The sequence below is a fragment of the Chiloscyllium plagiosum genome, unplaced genomic scaffold, assembly GCF_037043375.1.
Source record: "Chiloscyllium plagiosum isolate Xiang-an unplaced genomic scaffold, Cpla_swu_hap1 HiC_scaffold_48, whole genome shotgun sequence".
Taxonomy (NCBI): Eukaryota; Metazoa; Chordata; class Chondrichthyes; order Orectolobiformes; family Hemiscylliidae; genus Chiloscyllium; species Chiloscyllium plagiosum.
The window spans coordinates 14,546,536-14,558,575 of record NW_028270186.1 but is presented as its reverse complement, the minus strand read 5'-3'; the positions used below and the strand labels follow the sequence as shown (position 1 = coordinate 14,558,575).

Here is a 12,040-nt window from a genome sequence, read left to right as displayed (position 1 = left end):
CCCTGTTTGAATCATCTCCCATGTTGTTACTGTCTTCCTCCTTGTTGTTTTGATATTTTTTCTCCCAAGCTTCCAAAACACTGCAACAGCTTATAAAATAGTAATTACTGCTCCTAGATTCAAGAAGATCAGCTCCAACACTGGGAACACCTCAAAAAAGAAGCCAGTCTTACATCCATAATGTTTTCCTGTCCTCGATCTTGGATTACCCAGAATCCACATTGCATTGTAAATTTGCTTAAGTAACAAGATGGAATGTTGATGTTCAGATGCATTGGGAACAGTGGTGGTGTGGTATTTATTTTCTGTTTCTTTCTTACCCCACCACCCCCCCCCCCCCCCCCCGCTCCCCACACCACAACACACACACACTGCTGACTAACAAGGTGCACGAATCTTTATTCAATTTCCACCACCAGGAAGAAAGGAAACACCCGAGTGGCCAGTGACAAGCAGTGCCCTTCACATCAAAGGGCAGTGCTGTGTGATCAAACGGTGAAGGGGAGGACAGGGATTAAATCAAAATAGAGTTGGAGGGGGAAATGATGCACTCCACTCCCTGCGGCGCCCACCTCTCCCTGAACAACTCCAGGGTGTTGGTGGAGACCGCGTGCTCCTTCTCCAGAGACACCCGGGCTCTAACGTAACCGTGGAACAGGGGCAGGCAGTCGGCCCTAACGACCCCCCTCCACGGCCCGCTGCCTGGATCTGTGGTATGCTTGTACAAAGCATATAGACGATTGGCCTGCAGACACAACAAGCAATGAGAAAGACAACTGCATTTTGGACTTTACTGCAAGATGGTGGAGCAGAGAAGATAGGAACTGCAATATTTCAAGAACAGCAAATTTGTTTTGGTGCCAGCATTTTGGAGGCTCATTCATTTCACAGTGGGATCGTCCGATGGCAAGAGGCTAAGTAAATTGGGTCCAGTTTTTGGAATTGAGAAGAATGTGAGATGGCGATCCCATGAGACATACAAGATTCTGAAGGGGACTGACAGGGTGGGGACTGATGGGGTAGATACGGGTTGGAGCCAGAATCAAGGGCATTTTGGAGAGTGTGCGGAATATTCTCAAAGGGGAGAGAGACCGGCAGGAGGTCATTGTACACTTTGGAACTAATGATATAGGAAGAGAAAAGAGTGAGATTGTGAGAAGAGACCACAGGAAGTTTGGCAGGAATTTAAAAAGTCCTCAGATTCAGAATAAAAGGAGGAGAAATTTCTTTGTGGTCAGGGTTGTGGATCTTTGGAATTTATTTCAGACGAGGAGATATAGAATTTTGGTCCTTCAGAGAATTAAGGGATGGCAAAGTGTGATGAAGGCAAAATCATTCATGACTGCCCTGAACCAGGAAGAAGACTCAACCACTCCTGCTTCTTCACTTCTGGTTTGGTGTCGGTGAAAATATGGAGAGAGAGTAAACAACTGAGTGCAGAAAAGATACAATACTGCAGGAATGCAGGGAAAACTCACTTTGATAAATTGCAGATGAGGAATGAACAAATGCATTAATGTTCTCAGCTTCCTTTATGAAAGGAACCTCAATAATATTTCAATATCTACAGTGAAGGATAGCAGCAAACTGGAAATGACTGTGAAAAAAAAAGTGAGCTTTATTGTCCAAGGAATGGCACAATGTGCCAAGCAACAGCTTAAACACAGACAACAATAGATTCAAGAACAACTTTTTATCCGCTGTTATTAGCCTTCTGAATGCAACTTTCAAATTTCAAAGTTAATGCTAATTTCACTCTTTGTGCACCTTCTCTGCTGCTGTAACATTGTATTCCTTGCTTGTTTTGTTACCCTCAGACACTTTATATGGTCTGATCTGCCTGCAATGCACATATAACAGAACTTTTCAATGTACCTGGGTGCGTGACACAGTTACATGAATAAATAAGGAAGCCAAGGTGATGTGAAGTCATGTTGTGAAGCACAGGGGTTCGAGGAGGGAGTGAGATTACTTTCCATACAATGAAGTTCAAGGAAAAGTCACATTTCAGACGAAAGAGAAATGACAGATTAAGTTGAAAGTGGTCATTCCCCGAGGTGCATCTGCAACACAGAGAAAGACAAAGGGTGATAGGGACAGTGGTCAGAAGCCATTGATTGGGGTGGCGGGGGGGTGGGCGGGGAGGGAGGGAATGGGAGGGGAGGGAATGGGAGGGGAGGGGAGGGAATGGGAGGGGAGGGAATGGGAGGGGAGGGGAGGGAATGGGAGGGGAGGGGAGGGGAGGGAATGGGAGGGGAGGGGAGGGGAGGGGAGGGGAGGGGAGGGGAGGGGAGGGGAGGGGAGGGGAGGGGAGGGGAGTGGGCGGGCGGGCGAGAGGGGTGGGCGGGCGGGCGGGAGAGAGGGGCGGGCGGGCGAGAGGGGCGGGCGGGGAGGACGGGCGGGCGGGGAGGACGGGCGGGCGTGTGGGAGGGAGAGGCGGGAGAGAAGGGCGGGCGGGCGAGAGGGGCGGGCGGACGAGGCGGAAGAGAGGGGCGGGCGGGCGAGAGGGGCGGGCGAGAGGGGCGGGCGAGAGGGGCGGGCGAGAGGGGCGGGCGAGAGGGGCGGGCGAGAGGGGCGGGCGAGAGGGGCGGGCGAGAGGGGCGGGCGAGAGGGGCGGGCGAGAGGGGCGGGCGAGAGGGGCGGGCGAGAGGGGCGGGCGAGAGGGGCGGGCGAGAGGGGCGGGCGAGAGGGGCGGGCGAGAGGGGCGGGCGAGGCGGGGCGGGCGAGGCGGGGCGGGCGAGGCGGGGCGGGCGAGGCGGGGCGGGCGAGGCGGGCGAGAGGGGCGGGCGAGAGGGGCGGGCGAGAGGGGCGGGCGAGAGGGGCGGGCGGGCGTGAGAGAGGGGCGGGCGGGTGAGAGGGGCGGGCGGGGGGGCGGGGGGGTGGGAGGGAGAGGCGGGCGAGAGGGGCGGGCGGGCGAGGGGCGGGCGAGGAGGGGCGGGCGAGGAGGGGCGGGCGAGGAGGGGCGGGCGAGGAGGGGCGGGCGAGGAGGGGCGGGCGAGGAGGGGCGGGCGAGGAGGGGCGGGCGAGGAGGGGCGGGCGAGGAGGGGCGGGCGAGGAGGGGCGGGCGAGGAGGGGCGGACGGGGAGGGGCGGACGGGGAGGGGCGGACGGGGCAGGGATGGGTGGGAGGGATGGGCAGGGAGGGATGGGCAGGGAGGGGCGGGCGGGGAGGGATGGGCAGGGAGGGGCGGATGGGCAGGGAGGGGTCAGAGGGGAGGTCGGGGTGGGTGGGGTGGGAGGAGCAGGGAGGTGTGGGCAGGGCGGGCGGGGCAGGGAGGTGTGGGCGAGGCCAGTGGGGCGGGGTGGGAGGGACTCAGTGAGTGAGTGAGGGACTGGTTGAGTGACGGAGTGAGTGAGGGTGTGAGTGAGTGAGGGAGGGACTGGGTGAGTGAGTGAGGGACTGAGAGTGAGGGACTGGGTGAGTGAGTGTGGGGCTGAGTGAGGGACTGGGTGAATGAGTGAGGGAGTTAGTGAGGGGCTGAGTGAGGGACTGGGTGAATGAGTGAGGGAGTTAGTGAGGGACTGGGGGAGTTAGTGAGGGAGTGAGGGACTGGGTGAGTGAGGGACTGAGTGAGTGAGTGAGGGACTGGGTGAGTGAGGACTGGGTGAGTGAGGACTGGGTGAGTGAGTGAGGGACTGGGTGAGTGAGTGAGGGACTGGGTGAGTGAGTGTGGAGGGGACTGGGTGAGTGAGAGAGGGGCTGAGTGAGTGAGGCACTGGGTGAGTGAGTGTGGGAGGGGCTGGGAGAGTGAGTGTGGGAGGGGCTGGGAGAGTGAGTGTGGGAGGGGCTGGGAGAGTGAGTGTGGGAGGGGCTGGGAGAGTGAGTGTGGGAGGGGCTGGGAGAGTGAGTGTGGGAGGGGCTGGGAGAGTGAGTGTGGGAGGGGCTGGGCGTGAGTGAGGGGCTGGGCGTGAGTGAGGGGCTGGGCGGGGAGTGAGGGGCTGGGGAGTGAGGGGCTGGGGAGTGAGGGGCTGGGGAGTGAGGGGCTGGGGAGTGAGGGTAGGGAGTGAGGGGCTGGGTGGGAGTGAGGGGCTGGGTGGGAGTGAGGGGCTGGGTGGGAGTGAGGGGCTGGGTGGGAGTGAGGGGCTGAGGGGGAGTGAGGGGCTGAGGGGGAGTGAGGGGCTGAGGGGGAGTGAGGGGCTGAGGGGGAGTGAGGGGCTGAGAGAGTGAGGGGCTGAGAGAGTGAGGGGCTGAGAGAGTGAGGGGCTGGGTGGGAGTGAGGGGCTGGGTGGGAGTGAGGGGCTGGGTGGGAGTGAGGGGCTGGGTGGGAGTGAGGGGCTGAGGGTGTGAGGGGCTGAGGGTGTGAGGGGCGCGGTGAGTGAGGGGCGCGGTGAGTGAGGGGCGCGGTGAGTGAGGGGCGCGGTGAGTGAGGGGCGCGGTGAGTGAGGGGCGCGGTGAGTGAGGGGCGCGGTGAGTGAGGGGCGCGGTGAGTGAGGGGCGCGGTGAGTGAGGGGCGCGGTGAGTGAGGGGCGCGGTGAGAGTGAGGGGCGGTGAGAGTGAGGGGCGGTGAGAGTGAGGGGCGGTGAGAGTGAGGGGCTGGGTGTGAGTGAGTGAGGGGCTGGGTGTGAGTGAGTGAGGGGCTGGGTGTGAGTGAGTGAGGGGCTGGGTGTGAGTGAGTGAGGGGCTGGGCGGGAGTGAGTGAGGGGCTGGGCGGGAGTGAGTGAGGGGCTGGGCGTGAGTGAGTGAGGGGCTGGGCGTGAGTGAGGGGCTGGGTGTGAGTGAGGGGCTGGGAGAGTGAGCGGCTGAGAGAGTGAGGGGCTGGGTGGGAGTGAGGGGCTGGGTGGGAGTGAGGGGCTGGGTGGGAGTGAGGGGCTGGGTGGGAGTGAGGGGCTGGGTGGGAGTGAGGGGCTGGGTGGGAGTGAGGGGCTGGGAGAGTGAGGGGCTGGGAGAGTGAGGGGCTGGGAGAGTGAGGGGCTGGGTGAAAGTGAGGGGCTGGGTGAGAGTGAGAGGCTGGGCGGGAGTGAGGGGCTGGGCGGGAGTGAGGGGCTGGGCGGGAGTGAGGGGCTGGGCGGGAGTGAGGGGCTGATGGAGTGAGGGACTAGGTGTAATTGAGGGGCTGAGGGAGTGAGGGGCTGAGGGAGTGAGGGGCTGGGTGTAAGTGAGGGGCTGAGGGAGTGAGTGAGGGGCTGGGTGTGAGTGAGGGGCTGGGTGTGAGTGAGGGGCTGGGTGTGAGTGAGGGGCTGAGGGTGAGTGAGGGGCTGAGGGTGAGTGAGGGGCTGAGGGTGTGAGGGGCTGAGGGTGTGAGGGGCTGAGGGTGTGAGGGGCTGAGGGTGTGAGGGGCTGGGTGGGAGTGAGGGGCTGGGTGGGAGTGAGGGGCAGGGTAGGAGTGAGGGGCAGGGTAGGAGTGAGGGGCTGGGCGGGAGTGAGGGGCTGGGCGGGAGTGAGGGGCTGGGCGGGAGTGAGGGGCTGGGTGTGAGTGAGGGGCTGGGTGTGAGTGAGGGGCTGGGTGTGAGTGAGGGGCTGGGCGGGAGTGAGGGGCTGGGTGTGAGTGAGGGGCTGGGTGTGAGTGAGGGGCTGAGGGTGTGAGGGGCTGAGGGTGTGAGGGGCTGAGGGTGTGAGGGGCAGGGTGGGAGTGAGGGGCAGGGTGGGAGTGAGGGGCAGGGTGGGAGTGAGGGGCAGGGTGGGAGTGAGGGGCAGGGTGGGAGTGAGGGGCAGGGTGGGAGTGAGGGGCGGTGAGAGTGAGGGGCGGTGAGAGTGAGGGGCGGTGAGAGTGAGGGGCTGGGTGTGAGTGAGTGAGGGGCTGGGTGTGAGTGAGTGAGGGGCTGGGTGTGAGTGAGTGAGGGGCTGGGTGTGAGTGAGTGAGGGGCTGGGTGTGAGTGAGTGAGGGGCTGGGTGTGAGTGAGGGGCTGGGAGAGTGAGGGGCTGAGAGAGTGAGGGGCTGAGAGAGTGAGGGGCTGGGTGTGAGTGAGGGGCTGGGTGTGAGTGAGGGGCTGGGTGTGAGTGAGGGGCTGGGTGTGAGTGAGGGGCTGGGTGTGAGTGAGGGGCTGAGAGAGTGAGGGGCTGAGAGTGAGTGAGGGGCTGAGAGTGAGTGAGGGGCTGAGAGTGAGTGAGGGGCTGAGAGTGAGTGAGGGGCTGGGTGTGAGTGAGGGGCTGAGGGTGTGAGGGGCTGAGGGTGTGAGGGGCAGGGTGGGAGTGAGGGGCAAGGTGGGAGTGAGGGGCAAGGTGGGAGTGAGGGGCAAGGTGGGAGTGAGGGGCAGGGTGGGAGTGAGGGGCAGGGTGGGAGTGAGGGGCAGGGTGGGAGTGAGGGGCAGGGTGGGAGTGAGGGGCTGAGAGTGAGTGAGGGGCTGGGTGTGAGTGAGGGGCTGGGTGTGAGTGAGGGGCTGGGTGTGAGTGAGGGGCTGGGTGTGAGTGAGGGGCTGGGTGTGAGTGAGGGGCTGGGTGTGAGTGAGGGGCTGGGTGTGAGTGAGGGGCTGGGTGTGAGTGAGGGGCTGGGTGTGAGTGAGGGGCTGGGTGTGAGTGAGGGGCTGGGTGTGAGTGAGGGGCTGGGTGTGAGTGAGGGACTGGGTGTGAGTGAGGGACTGGGTGTGAGTGAGGGGCTGGGTGTGAGTGAGGGGCTGGGTGTGAGTGAGGGGCTGGGTGTGAGTGAGGGGCTGGGTGTGAGTGAGGGGCTGGGTGTGAGTGAGGGGCTGGGTGAGTGAGGGGCTGGGTGTGAGTGAGGGACTGGGTGTGAGTGAGGGACTGGGTGAGTGAGGGGCTGAGTGTGAGTGAGGGGCTGGGTGTGAGTGAGTGAGGGGCTGGGTGAGTGAGGGGCTGGGTGTGAGTGAGGGACTGGGTGTGAGTGAGGGGCTGAGGGTGTGAGGGGCTGGGTGTGAGTGAGGGGCTGGGTGTGAGTGAGGGGCTGGGTGTGAGTGAGGGGCTGGGTGTGAGTGAGGGGCTGGGTGTGAGTGAGGGGCTGGGTGTGAGTGAGGGGCTGGGTGTGAGTGAGGGGCTGGGTGTGAGTGAGGGGCTGGGTGAGTGAGGGACTGGGTGTGAGTGAGGGGCTGGGTGTGAGTGAGGGGCTGGGTGTGAGTGAGGGGCTGGGTGTGAGTGAGGGGCTGGGTGTGAGTGAGGGGCTGGGTGAGTGAGGGGCTGGGTGAGTGAGGGGCTGGGTGTGAGTGAGGGGCTGGGTGTGAGTGAGGGACTGGGTGAGTGAGGGGCTGAGGGAGTGAGTGAGGGGCTGAGGGAGCGAGTGAGGGACTGGGTGAGTGAGTGAGGGGCTGGGTGAGTGAGGGGCTGGGTGAGTGAGGGGCTGAGGGAGTGAGGGGCTGGGTGAGTGAGGGGCTGGGTGAGTGAGGGGCTGAGGGAGTGAGTGAGGGGCTGGGTGTGAGTGAGGGACTGGGTGTGAGTGAGGGGCTGGGTGTGAGTGAGGGACTGGGTGAGTGAGGGGCTGGGTGTGAGTGAGGGGCTGAGGGAGTGAGTGAGGGACTGGGTGAGTGAGGGGCTGGGTGTGAGTGAGGGGCTGGGTGTGAGTGAGGGGCTGGGTGTGAGTGAGGGGCTGGGTGTGAGTGAGGGACTGGGTGTGAGTGAGGGGCTGGGTGTGAGTGAGGGGCTGGGTGTGAGTGAGGGGCTGGGTGAGTGAGGGGCTGGGTGAGTGAGGGACTGGGTGTGAGTGAGGGACTGGGTGTGAGTGAGGGACTGGGTGTGAGTGAGGGACTGGGTGTGAGTGAGGGGCTGGGTGTGAGTGAGGGGCTGGGTGAGTGAGGGGCTGGGTGAGTGAGGGGCTGGGTGTGAGTGAGGGGCTGGGTGTGAGTGAGGGACTGGGTGAGTGAGGGGCTGAGGGAGTGAGTGAGGGGCTGAGGGAGCGAGTGAGGGACTGGGTGAGTGAGTGAGGGGCTGGGTGAGTGAGGGGCTGGGTGAGTGAGGGGCTGAGGGAGTGAGGGGCTGGGTGAGTGAGGGGCTGGGTGAGTGAGGGGCTGAGGGAGTGAGTGAGGGGCTGGGTGTGAGTGAGGGACTGGGTGTGAGTGAGGGGCTGGGTGTGAGTGAGGGACTGGGTGAGTGAGGGGCTGGGTGTGAGTGAGGGGCTGAGGGAGTGAGTGAGGGACTGGGTGAGTGAGGGGCTGGGTGTGAGTGAGGGGCTGGGTGTGAGTGAGGGGCTGGGTGTGAGTGAGGGGCTGGGTGTGAGTGAGGGACTGGGTGTGAGTGAGGGGCTGGGTGTGAGTGAGGGGCTGGGTGTGAGTGAGGGGCTGGGTGAGTGAGGGGCTGGGTGAGTGAGGGACTGGGTGTGAGTGAGGGACTGGGTGTGAGTGAGGGACTGGGTGTGAGTGAGGGACTGGGTGTGAGTGAGGGGCTGGGTGTGAGTGAGGGGCTGGGTGTGAGTGAGGGGCTGGGTGTGAGTGAGGGGCTGGGTGTGAGTGAGGGGCTGGGTGTGAGTGAGGGGCTGGGTGTGAGTGAGGGGCTGGGTGAGTGAGGGGCTGGGTGAGTGAGGGGCTGGGTGTGAGTGAGGGACTGGGTGTGAGTGAGGGACTGGGTGAGTGAGGGGCTGAGTGTGAGTGAGGGGCTGGGTGTGAGTGAGTGAGGGGCTGGGTGAGTGAGGGGCTGGGTGTGAGTGAGGGACTGGGTGTGAGTGAGGGGCTGGGTGAGTGAGGGGCTGGGTGTGAGTGAGGGGCTGGGTGTGAGTGAGGGGCTGGGTGTGAGTGAGGGGCTGGGTGTGAGTGAGGGGCTGGGTGTGAGTGAGGGGCTGGGTGAGTGAGGGACTGGGTGAGTGAGGGGCTGGGTGTGAGTGAGGGGCTGGGTGTGAGTGAGGGACTGGGTGAGTGAGGGGCTGGGTGTGAGTGAGGGACTGGGTGAGTGAGGGGCAGGGAGTGAGTGAGGGGCTGGGTGTGAGTGAGGGGCTGGGTGTGAGTGAGGGGCTGGGTGTGAGTGAGGGACTGGGTGTGAGTGAGGGGCTGGGTGTGAGTGAGGGACTGGGTGTGAGTGAGGGGCTGGGTGTGAGTGAGGGACTGGGTGTGAGTGAGGGGCTGGGTGTGAGTGAGGGGCTGGGTGTGAGTGAGGGGCTGGGTGTGAGTGAGGGGCTGGGTGTGAGTGAGGGGCTGGGTGAGTGAGGGGCTGGGTGTGAGTGAGGGGCTGGGTGTGAGTGAGTGAGGGGCTGGGTGAGTGAGGGGCTGGGTGTGAGTGAGGGACTGGGTGTGAGTGAGGGGCTGGGTGTGAGTGAGGGGCTGGGTGTGAGTGAGGGGCTGGGTGTGAGTGAGGGGCTGGGTGTGAGTGAGGGGCTGGGTGTGAGTGAGTGACTGGGTGAGTGAGGGACTGGGTGAGTGAGGGGCTGGGTGTGAGTGAGGGGCTGGGTGTGAGTGAGGGACTGGGTGAGTGAGGGGCTGAGGGAGTGAGTGAGGGGCTGAGGGAGCGAGTGAGGGACTGGGTGAGTGAGTGAGGGGCTGGGTGAGTGAGGGGCTGGGTGAGTGAGGGGCTGAGGGAGTGAGGGGCTGGGTGAGTGAGGGGCTGGGTGAGTGAGGGGCTGAGGGAGTGAGTGAGGGGCTGGGTGTGAGTGAGGGGCTGGGTGTGAGTGAGGGACTGGGTGTGAGTGAGGGGCTGGGTGTGAGTGAGGGACTGGGTGAGTGAGGGGCTGGGTGTGAGTGAGGGGCTGAGGGAGTGAGTGAGGGACTGGGTGAGTGAGGGGCTGGGTGTGAGTGAGGGGCTGGGTGTGAGTGAGGGACTGGGTGTGAGTGAGGGACTGGGTGTGAGTGAGGGACTGGGTGTGAGTGAGGGACTGGGTGTGAGTGAGGGACTGGGTGTGAGTGAGGGACTGGGTGAGTGAGGGACTGGGTGTGAGTGAGGGGCTGGGTGTGAGTGAGGGACTGGGTGAGTGAGGGGCTGAGGGAGTGAGTGAGGGGCTGAGGGAGTGAGTGAGGGACTGGGTGAGTGAGTGAGGGGCTGAGAGAGTGAGGGGCTGAGAGAGTGAGGGGCTGGGTGAGTGAGGGGCTGGGTGAGTGAGGGGCTGGGTGAGTGAGGGGCTGAGGGAGTGAGTGAGGGGCTGGGTGTGAGTGAGGGGCTGGGTGTGAGTGAGGGACTGGGTGTGAGTGAGGGGCTGGGTGTGAGTGAGGGACTGAGTGAGTGAGGGGCTGGGTGTGAGTGAGGGACTGGGTGTGAGTGAGGGGCTGAGGGAGTGAGTGAGGGACTGGGTGAGTGAGGGGCTGGGTGTGAGTGAGGGACTGGGTGAGTGAGGGGCTGGGTGTGAGTGAGGGACTGGGTATGTGTGAGGGGCTGAGGGAGTGAGTGAGGGACTGGGTGAGTGAGGGGCTGGGTGTGAGTGAGGGACTGGGTGAGTGAGGGACTGGGTGAGTGAGGGGCTGGGTGTGAGTGAGGGGCTGGGTGTGAGTGAGGGGCTGGGTGTGAGTGAGGGACTGGGTGTGAGTGAGGGACTGGGTGAGTGAGGGACTGGGTGAGTGAGGGACTGGGTGTGAGTGAGGGACTGGGTGTGAGTGAGGGACTGGGTGTGAGTGAGGGACTGGGTGAGTGAGGGGCTGGGTGTGAGTGAGGGGCTGGGTGTGAGTGAGGGACTGGGTGTGAGTGAGGGACTGGGTGAGTGAGGGACTGGGTGAGTGAGGGACTGGGTGTGAGTGAGGGACTGGGTGTGAGTGAGGGGCTGGGTGTGAGTGAGGGACTGGGTGAGTGAGGGGCTGGGTGTGAGTGAGGGGCTGGGTGTGAGTGAGGGGCTGGGTGTGAGTGAGGGACTGGGTGAGTGAGGGGCTGAGGGAGTGAGTGAGGGGCTGAGGGAGTGAGTGAGGGACTGGGTGTGAGTGAGGGACTGGGTGTGAGTGAGGAGCTGGGTGTGAGTGAGGAGCTGGGTGTGAGTGAGGGGCTGGGTGTGAGTGAGTGACTGGGTGGGAGTGAGGGGCTGGGTGAGTGAGTGAGGGGCTGGGTGTGAGTGAGGGGCTGGAAAGTTCTGCAAAGGCGCCCGAGTTTTCTCTCCCCGAGTTGGAGAGCGAGGAGGCGGAGGAGTGAAGCCAGTCAGATGAAGCGGAGTCGGATCTGCCTGGAGCCCAGAGCTGCTGTGGCTTGGGGGGGGGGAACACTGTAGCAGCCCCCCCAGCCGTGCACAGAGAGAGAGGGAGCCCAGCACAGGGAACAACAAACAGCAGCCGGGTGGAAAATGGCGCTGCCAAAACTTGGCCACAACTTTTCTGTCCGCTCCCCCCCCATTGCAAGACATTGCCGCCCCTTACCTTGTGTCTGGATAGAGGCGGCTGCTCGCTTCTGTCTTCAGTGCTTTCCAACAAGTTGTGAGGAAACAAGCCCCGCAACAACCCCCCCCCCAACACAAAAAGGTCAGACAAAAAAGACGGCAGTGGGGGAGGAGAACCTCTGCGTTTCTGATCAATAGGCTGAAACAAATGATTAGACTGCGCACAGAAAGGGGCGCCCCAGCCTCTGGCTGCACCTCTTTGTGACAGCCCCTGAGTTGACATCAAACCGCCCTCTGCGAATTCTTCCCCCCAGGGGCATTTCGTGCCTCGAACCCCTCTGCACCTCTTACCCTCCGATTGCACTTCTCGACCTGGAGATGTCAGGCAGTTGCTTGCTGTTCAGAACCAGCCATGTGCTTCCCGACAAGTGAGGGGGAAGTTTTCGGGCTCACTGCCCCAGCCAGTCCTTAAGTGACCATGTCTTCCCGTTTTCCAGCTCACCTCCTGACAATTTGTCAACAGAACCCAACCGCACTTTGGTCAGATTGTGCAACAATGGCACGCAGTCCAGGAACAATGTTCGTTTTGTGATTTACCTTGTTTTAGTGTTTCAAAATTCATTATTTTAAGGATTGTCAATGAGTGAATATCATATTTCACTTTAAGACAACTGGTGTATTTCACAAAAAATCATTTATGTTTAACGCGGACAAAATTCCACTCATGATAAAATCAAGATTATTCATTCTTCAATCCTAATGAATCGCAACATCTTTGCCTTTTTGATATTAATGTCATCAAAGTCATTGTCGCAGCTCTTTTTTAGTGGATTCCAATACTTTGAGGTCCTTTTAAAATGTGGAGTTTCTCTTTCAAATCGATTATGAGTTTAAGATTACAGTTCACAGAGCTGGTATTGTCAAAGCTTTGTGATTCAATGGCTC

The 12,040-nt window shown here is 62.1% G+C and overlaps 1 protein-coding gene across 2 annotated transcripts in view; it reads right to left on the bottom strand.

Moving 5' to 3' along the window:
- Positions 1-11,586, bottom strand: part of LOC122543156 (histone acetyltransferase KAT6A-like) — a 295,041-nt gene extending 283,455 nt beyond the window's left edge. The window contains exon 1 of one of the 2 annotated variants that reach the window (XM_087984360.1): positions 11,447-11,586. The gene's annotated coding sequence lies outside the window, so the exon portion shown is untranslated. The remainder of the gene's footprint in view (positions 1-11,446) is intronic. The other variant, XM_087984358.1, reaches the window with a different exon arrangement.
- Between the last annotated feature and the right edge of the window lie 454 nt (positions 11,587-12,040).